Source organism: Priapulus caudatus, unplaced genomic scaffold (assembly GCF_000485595.1).
Source record: "Priapulus caudatus unplaced genomic scaffold, Priapulus_caudatus-5.0.1 Scaffold40, whole genome shotgun sequence".
Taxonomy (NCBI): domain Eukaryota; kingdom Metazoa; phylum Priapulida; class Priapulimorpha; order Priapulimorphida; family Priapulidae; genus Priapulus; species Priapulus caudatus.
The window spans coordinates 637,006-643,878 of NW_014577101.1; the positions used below are offsets into that span (position 1 = coordinate 637,006).

Consider the following 6,873-nt stretch of genomic DNA (forward strand, 5'->3'; position numbering starts at 1 on the left):
TGTCTTGCTCGGTGCCGATCGACTGCACTCACGTAGCGATTCTGACTCCTGCTGGCCGACATGGATATGATCTACAATTAAATCTCGAAAGAACTATTCATTCGATGAACGTACAGGCTATCTGTTGATGCCAACCATGACCATCAATCAGATAGCTTCATCCTGCCGACTTTAAGTTAGCCCACGCAGAATTCAGGTTGACGGTAACTGGCGTGAATGGCTGCGTTGTTAGGGATCAGTGGCTATCCATTTAAATGTCTGGCCTAGATGGTTCCACTAAAGAAATGAGAGAAAGGTCTACAAACACATATAGTCTATCAGCTGGGGGAAGTCCTGTGTGCATTTATATGTCCCCGCAGTTTGACGCTTGATTCATGTAAGGGACACCTATCTGTAATGCCGTGTTTTTTGAGTTAATAAAGTTGTATTAAACGTATTATCTTTATCAGTTATTATTCTTTCGGCAAGACATAACACATCGTGATATTGTGTGCTTAAAAATATAATTAAGGGGGCAGAATATCCACATAATTAATAGCTCTCTAATATTAGGCATATGTGATCAATAGTAATGCACGACAGGAATTAAAACAGAAGTTGGAGTCCGAATAAAATGATTTCTTCCATTCAGTGTAGAGAAATATGTGTAGTAAATATCAATAGTAATGCAAGGCATGAATTAAAACAGAAGTTTGTTGTTGTTGTATTAAACGCATTATCTTTATCAGTTTATTATTATTCTTTCGACAAGACTTAGCGCATAGCAATATTGTGCGCTTAGAAATTAAGGGGCCAAAATATCGACATAATTAATAGCTCTAGAATATTAAACATATTTGATCAATAGTAATGCAAAGCGTGAATTAAAACAGAAGTTTGAGTCAAAATGAAATGTTTTCTTACATTCGGTGTAGGGAAATGTGTTATCAATAGTAAAGCAAGACATGAATTAAAACAAAAGTTTCAAGAGTAGTAAGGGTGAACCAGGGTATATTGTTATTTATAGCAAAGATCGTAAAGTTCGTTTACTATATACAACCTTGTGCCTTGTGAGTACAGATTCCTAGCACGCACATTAAAATTAATGTGTACACGCAAATCACAAGACCACAAACAAGTAAGTTACGTTACAGCTAGGGACAGCTTTCTGGAATTTCATAGCAAAATTCGAAAATTCATGAAGTTCGTCTACTATACTGACATTCCGCAAACTAGTAAGTTACGTTACAGCTAGGGGCAGTTATCTGGAATTTCATAGCAAAATACGGACATTCATAAATTTCTTTTACTATAGTGACATTCCGCACACAAGCAAGTTACGTTGCAGCTAGGGGCAGTTATTCCTACGGAGTTTCATAGCAAAATACGAAAATTCATAAATTTCTTCAACTATAGTGACATTCCGCAAACAATTAAGTTACGTTACAGCTAGGGGCAGTTAATTCTATGGAATTTCATAGCAAAATGCGGTCGTGAACGACAGCAAAGGTTTCATTCTTTGGTGAATTGGCGATGAAATATAAACTCGCAAGTCATGTTGATGTTTGTTAACCAACATTCTCTATATTATCAACTCTTCACAGCATCATATACATGATTACATACATACATACATTATGTTATAAGACCGCAAACAGATATCTTACCTTACAGCTACGGGCAGTTACTCATACTGTCTTTTAGAATTGCATACCAAAATACGAAAATTCACAAGGTTCGTCTACTATATACGTACAACCTTTCTATGTGTATAGTACAGATTCCTGGCACGCGCATACACACGAATCAAAGATGTAGGTCACAAGACAGGTGACAGGCAGCAAAGGTTTCATTCTCTGGTGAACTGGCGATGAAATATTAAGCTGTGAAGTCACGCTTATATATTAAACCTAAACCTAATACACAAATCCTTCTCCAACCTCACACACACACGCACGCACATAAACACGAACACACATATATGAACGCACACACGCACACGTACACACCTGCTGCTGCTGCTGCTGCTACTACTACCGCAGATAAGGTCTGTGTCTCCCTGACCTGGCTCGTTTAGCTATTTCTGACTAACCCTAACCCTGGTAACTATCTGATATGGTTAGGGTTAGGTTTAGTTAAAAATAGTTAAACGAGCCAGGTCAAACAGAGGTCAGAGAGACATAGACCCTACGGGCACTACTACCACTACTTTCCTATCCCCAGCGAGCACAACGTATTTATGTCTGAGCAGACAACTTGTAAACAATACACAAAACCTAACAATATCAACGACAACGCATCAATTATTTGAAGCATTGGCTGGTTCAGCAAAGTTATAACATTGCTGACTTCGCCCTTAGAATCACAGAAGTACGACACGACGGCAACGTGGTGATCCATATTGTGGGAACCTGAAAAAAAACACACACAAAAACACAAACAATATAATTATGTTGATCCCTCGATGCTTGTCACTTGTCCGCCGCTCAGTTGCTGTGAAACTATGTCCATTGCCCGTTGTTCCGTTGATTCGTTCCAGGTTGCGATGATGCTAGGGGATGATCGCTCTGCCTCTCTCCATTTCTTTCTTGATTCCATAAACACCATGAAAAAAAACAGGAAAACAATCAGTAACTCTGACCATCGCTTCCTTATCATACAAATACATCAATGTACAAAATGGATACCCATATGCAAAATATGAAATACAACTGGAATAACATATGTCACAATACGACAATTCACGATAAGGTCATATGACAATATGACAAAATACGACAATTCATGATATGTTTAGTCTACTGTAGCATAAATTTACCCCCAAGCAAGGCGATCTATTAGACGAAGGGTTACCACTCGGTCACACCTTTTGCTTGATAGTGAATCAAATTGATGACAATTACCTGATCTAATGCCAGCATGACACGTACTCAGCAATGGGTTGCTGGGTTGCTTGATCGAAGTCTTCACATCGATGTCCTCAAAACCTGCCAAGTGGAGCCGGTCGCAACAATCCGCCGCTCGGTTTCTGTGAAACTATGTCCCTTGCCCGTTGTTCCGTTGATTCGTTCCAGGTTGTGACGATGCCAAGAGATGATCGCTCTGCCTCTCTCCATTTCTTTCTTGATTCCATAAACACCATAAATAAACAGGAAAACAAACATTAATTGACCATCGCTTCCTTATCATACCATAAAAATAAAAATGTGAACAATATGACAAAATACGACAATTCATGATGGTGACGCGCCGCCTGGTTGAGCGATTTCTCTGGACGATTCTTTGTACAGCAGCTGACCCTGAATGACAGCATGATAATAACTGCATTAAAGCGATTACACACCGACACGATACAAATAGCATCGACACAATTACACACCGACACAATAAATACCAACAACATCTTATCAGGAGTGAATAATAATAAATCTATAATTATAAGCTATTATTATTCACTCCTGATCTTATCCAATCCAAGTTCTGCGTTTTTGCATGCATTCACTTTAAACAAAATTGACAAAAGCTGAAACCATCTTTCTGGTAAAAGCACCCACAAGAAATAGAAGACGATGACAACAAAGAAGGTTAGGAAGAAGACGTTTGAATGTCAGAGGACGTATGCTAGCGTTCACCGAGAGTTCATTCATTAGCAACACGTACCCATTGGTGCGTGCGCCTTCTCGAATTCTCGGATTCTCAGGACCAGGCGATGTGGGTCAGAAAGCAGTTCATCAACAGTCGCTTCTCAGTCTTTCTCATCTTTTTTATAAGTCAAAGTTGAATGTAGAATTCAATCAAATTGTCTCCGTAGAAAAAAGTACGCAGGAACGATCTATTAGACGAAGGGTTACGACTCGGTCACACATTTTGCTTGATAGTGAAGCAAAAGTGATGACAATTACCTGATCTAATGCCAGCATGACACTCAGCATTGGGTTTCTGGGTTGCTGGATCGAAGTCTCCACATCGATGTCCTCAAAACCTGCCAAGTAGAGCCGGTCGCAACAATAACATAGCTGGTCGCAGCAAAATTAGTCTGCTGCATCAGTGTGCATGTGCAAGAAAGAATGAATTCAGAGTAGTTAGAGGGAGCACAATACGTGCGATGCACGTTCAATGGGTCTGGAAATGTAAATTGAGTTTAGACTTACATTAGTACCATCTTGGTCTGCAATGCAACCACAAAAACAGCAAAAACTGCAATTGCGTGTTTGGACATGTATTCGCTTTATTCTCGAAAATACGTCTTTGCGACAACAACTAACACCAACATTTTACGTTTAAATTTAACCTAAAAAGGGTTAGGGTACCATAGTATAGGTACAATAATAGATAATATTTAAGAGCAAACTGCGAACTGCGAACTGCGAACAGCGAACAGCGAACAGTTATACCAATACCTGTCTAAGTCGATCTGCATAAGTACTCAGGTCCCGTCGTTGGAAATTTATGCTCGGTGACATCTTCGCTGGTTATTCTTCCTAGTGGAACCATATAGACTGTTGTGGTGCATTATCGTACATTATAAATGGTAATATAACAATGAGAAACGGGTTTGGATCGCCCTTAGAATCATAGGAGTACGCAAGCCCCCACACGACGGCAACGTGGTGATCCAGATTGTGGGGGACCTGGAAAGAAAAAAAACTACATATAGCTAATCGCAATGGTGAAATATTACTTATATGAAGATATTCAGCAGCCTAGATACAATAATGTAACCCAACACCAACTCTACTCAGCGGTCTAGCCTGACATGCAGATGCGGGGGTAGAGACAAAAATCTATAGCAAGGTAGTTCTTCAGGCTCTTATAGCTATTCATATTTACACTTGATCTTTGCAAGCAAAAGTTGCAAAAACGTTCTGAAAGTGAAGAGAGGCTTATCTGTTTTTGCGCTTTTTTGCTATTAGAAGATTAGAATATTTCACATCGTATCCCTTGCATAGATGCTGCTTCGTTTCTGTCATCCCTTATCTGAATTCTCTTCCTTTCTCTTTGATCACTTGCAAAATCTACTGATATACGCAGTGTTGATCAGTCTATTTGTCACTTGGTTGAATTTGCTGTTAGACGTTATGAGTTTAGAGGTAAGGAGTTTAAGGTAGAGTTTAGACGTTATGAGTTTAGAGGTAAGGGGTTTAGAGGCGAGGGTTTAAGGTATGGTTTAGACGTTATGAGTTTAGAGGCAAGGGATTTAGAGGCGAGGAGTTTAAGGTAGAGTTTAGACGTTATGAGTTTAGAGGTAAGGGGTTTAGAGGCGAGGGGTTTAAGGTAGAGTTAGACGTTATGAGTTTAGAGGTAAGGGATTTGAGGTAAGGGGTTTAAGGTAGAGTTTAGACGTTATGAGTTTAGAGGTAAAGGGTTTAAGGTAGAGTTTAGACGTTATGAGTTTAGAGGCGAAGGGTTTAAAGTAGAGTTTAGACGTTATGAATTTAGAGGCGAGGGGTTTAAGGTAGAGTTTAGACGTTATGAGTATAGAGGCAAGAGGTTTAAAGGTGAAGAGTTTCTTATGAGTTTAGAGGTAAGGGGTTGAGAGGCGAGGAGTTTAAGGTGGAGTTTAGAGGCGAGGGGTTTATCTGTCATGTGTGTGCATGTGCGAGCGTGCATGCGTGCGTGCAAGTGTAAGCATGCGTGCAAATGTAAGCATGCGTGCAAGTGTAAGTATGCGTGCGTGAAATTGTAAGCATGCGTGTGAACGTTTTGATAGATGGTACTAGTACCTGTACGTTACAGATAACCAGAAGCCGTAACACAGCATAAGGTTTATTTAACCTACTGTATACGTACCCCCTGTGTGTGTGCTGTCCCCGACCGCGAAAATAACAACACGCGAATAATTCATACCGAATAAATCATAATTCATAATTCACCAACCGCGAAATTTACCACTCGCGAAATTGTCCGTCAAGTCTGATTTCGCGAAAATATCTGTACGCGAAGAATAATACGCGTATACAGTAATTCAATCTTTCAGGATCTGCCGTGTACATGGACCAGTCACGATGCGGTACAACCTTTACGGTGGCTGTGTTCTACCTTGACAAAACAACATGTGCAGCAAATAACGATGTTGTAAGATAACTGGAAGTAATTATGTAATAAAACAGTTTTGACTATGCATTTAGTATCCGACAAAACAAAGTAATGAGTAATAAACAGAGTAACACCGAGAAATGGGTGTTCTCAGTCTGGATAATTATATAACTCGCATTTGTGCATGCGAGAGTCTCAGGGCAGCAAAGTGGATTCCACGAGTCCGAAGTAATTCAATCTTCTAGGATCTGCCGTGTACATGGACCAGTCACGATGAGGTACATCCTTGGTGGTGGCAGTGTTCTACGGTTTTCGCCTACTCCCAATTCGTCTACACTAAAACTCCACCCCATTCCCATTTTGTCTACCATATACGTCACATAATACGTCACGCACACGCGCACGCACACGCACACACTCTGAATAAGTAAATCCATTACGAGGCAATGTGATTTCTACCTAGATAAAATAACATGTGCAGAAACCACGCGCACACGCACACGCGCACGCACACGCACACGCACACGCACACAATCTGAATAAGTAAATCCATTACGAGGCAATATGATTTCTACCTAGATAAAATAACATGTGCAGAAACAACGCGCACACGCACGCACACGCGCACGCACACGCACACGCGCACGCACAAACACACTCACACAATCTGAATAAGTAAATCCATCACGAGGCAATATGATTTCTACCTAGATAAAATACCATGTGCAGAAACCACGCGCACACGCACACGCACGCACACACGCACGCACATGCGCACGCATATGGCAAGCCATTTGTATCATAATTCGAGAAACCACGGTTCCTCGCACGAAACGAGGTTTCGTGCTCACAAAACCT

General features: G+C 40.6%; 2 long non-coding RNA genes across 2 annotated transcripts in view; both read right to left on the reverse strand.

Moving 5' to 3' along the window:
* LOC106820017 overlaps positions 1-1,887 on the reverse strand; it is a 3,861-nt gene extending 1,974 nt beyond the window's left edge. Inside the window, exons 1-2 of the long non-coding RNA XR_001395542.1 lie at positions 1,803-1,887; positions 1,422-1,428 (exon numbers count right to left, since the gene is read on the reverse strand). This is a non-coding gene — a long non-coding RNA (uncharacterized LOC106820017). The remainder of the gene's footprint in view (positions 1-1,421; positions 1,429-1,802) is intronic.
* A 292-nt stretch (positions 1,888-2,179) lies between these two features.
* LOC106820009 lies at positions 2,180-3,982 on the reverse strand. The gene is made up of 4 exons (XR_001395540.1): positions 3,882-3,982; positions 3,640-3,738; positions 2,883-3,101; positions 2,180-2,566 (listed from the first exon to the last, which is right to left on the reverse strand). It is a non-coding gene; the product is annotated as an uncharacterized LOC106820009 (long non-coding RNA).
* Between the last annotated feature and the right edge of the window lie 2,891 nt (positions 3,983-6,873).